The 2129-nt window shown below is 33.5% G+C and overlaps 1 non-coding gene across 1 annotated transcript; it reads right to left on the reverse strand.

The window, feature by feature from the left end:
* Positions 1-958: 958 nt before the first annotated feature.
* On the reverse strand, positions 959-1065 carry LOC112746051 (small nucleolar RNA R71). Its single transcript, XR_003173951.1, has one exon. It is a non-coding gene; the product is annotated as a small nucleolar RNA R71 (small nucleolar RNA).
* Between the last annotated feature and the right edge of the window lie 1064 nt (positions 1066-2129).

A 2129-nucleotide genomic window follows, 5' to 3' on the forward strand; every position in this document is an offset into this window, starting at 1 on the left:
AATTGAGGAATGGCTAATGAAATTGAGGTGACTATAAACTAATTTCTGTAATTGAGAACTGATTAATGTAACTGAAAACTGAGTGACGTGACTAGGAATTGCTTAAAGTAATGTAATTTGAAGAAACTAACTAAAGTCTTTAAAGTAAGTCTTAAAGAATTCTAAACGTTTAATAAAGATATTTATTTTTAAGTTATAAGGTAATTATTTGCATTTTATTTCTTTACTCTCACAGCATTCACTTTTTCTACTAAGAACGTGTGGAGTTGTTTTCATCCCAAAATTTTCCAAAACCTTTTCAACATTATAGGAAGACTGATGGAGAGGTTGCAGGAGAAAAAGACTTCATTTGAGCAGTCGTATATTTTTAGGCTTATTTTCCCTTCATTCGTGATGTAGTATTTTTACAAAGGGCTAGGTTTTGTAATTAGTTTGGTATGTAATACTATAATGTATAACTAATATTAAGTATGTGAATATGTGTTACTTATTCTTGATGGAAAATTTTTAACTTTTTAAAAAAACTATTGACAGATCAACACGTAAAAGCTCAATATTAAATAGATAATAAAGGAATCAGGTTAGTAATGCTTTACTTTTGGTACGATCATGACGTGCTGGAAGTTAGGCCGTTACAGGAAGCAGCATAATAGCACTTGCTATGGAGGCCAATAACTTTGAATTAAAGCCTCAACTCATCTTCTTGGTGCAACAAAGTCAATTTAGTGGGAGCCCTCAAGAAGATCTGAATTTACACATCTCTACCTTTCTTCAGATTTGTGATATAGTCAAGACTAATGGAGTCTCTACCGAAGCCTATCAGTTGAGGCTATTCCCATTCTCCGTGAGGGACCGAGCCAAACAGTGGCTCCATACCCAGCCGCTGGAGAGTATATCAACATGGGATGATTTGGTTAATAAATTTCTAACCAAATTCTTCCCACTGTAGAAGTTGACAAAGCTGAGACATGATATCCAGACTTTCAAACAAAGAAATGGAGAATCTTTCTATAAAGCCTGGGAGAGATACAAAGAAATGCTGAGAAGGTGCCCCCAGGATATGTTCTCTGACCGGGTTCAATTCCAAATCTTTTATAATGGAATCATTCATACTTCTAGGAACTTATTGGACTCCTCAGCTGGAAGATCCAAGCATATGAAGACAACTGAAGAAGCCTTGGAATTAATTGAGATAGTGACAAATAATCAATACTTGTATTCTTTCGAAAGAACAATGAAGAGAGGAGTGATGGAATTGGACACACTGGACACTATTTTTGGCATAGAATAAGGCTATGTCCCAGCAAATCAATGCATTCACTAAATGGTGCAGATTTTTGGAATATCCACAACTAAACTAGCAAGTACACTAGGTCATCCAAGTAATACCTCAGGTGAGTGAGGGTCGATCTCATGAGGACTGATGGACTGAGCAATAATGGTCGACTAATTGGTTCAATTAGGCAGGCAGAAAAGTGGGTTTGGTGATTTCAAATAGCATTAAATAGTAATTCAAGAGTAAAAGAAGCAAATAAGAGAATTGGTGAGAAATTAATGAGAGAAAACAGTTAAGGTATCGAAGATGTTTACTTTTCTAGATTAAGTGTTCTTACTAACTAGTTTAATCATGCAAGATTCATTTCATGGCAAACTGTAATTAGCAATTTAGATGGAATTTACTTTCAAGTTGTTGTTCAAGTGAGAGACCTCTTCCACGGATCATAAGAACGCATATAGAATAAGGGATATACTTTTGTTCCACCCAGATTCATAAAATGAAGAACGAAAGTAATCCTTGAAACTAAATCAATATATTAATTAAAATAGAAAAGCAATAGTCTTAATCCATAGAAATAAATAGATCTCTTAACCTTAACTGAGGAGGTTTATTAGCTCATGACTTAGAGAGAAAACAAGGGTTCTGAAAAGTGAAACGTGCGGAAGTGAGAAGCTCCCCCTTGAAGGGTGAATCTTTTTTCTTTTATATGTAACCTAATTTTGATTTGAAACTAAAATAAAATAATAAATTCTAAAATTAAAAGATATTATTTATAAATAAAAAATACAAAGATAAAATAAAAGATAACTAATAAAAGTTAAATCCACTCGAAGATTGGTGCACGAATTGT

This window comes from Arachis hypogaea, chromosome 14, assembly GCF_003086295.3.
Source record: "Arachis hypogaea cultivar Tifrunner chromosome 14, arahy.Tifrunner.gnm2.J5K5, whole genome shotgun sequence".
Classification (NCBI taxonomy): Eukaryota; Viridiplantae; Streptophyta; class Magnoliopsida; order Fabales; family Fabaceae; genus Arachis; species Arachis hypogaea.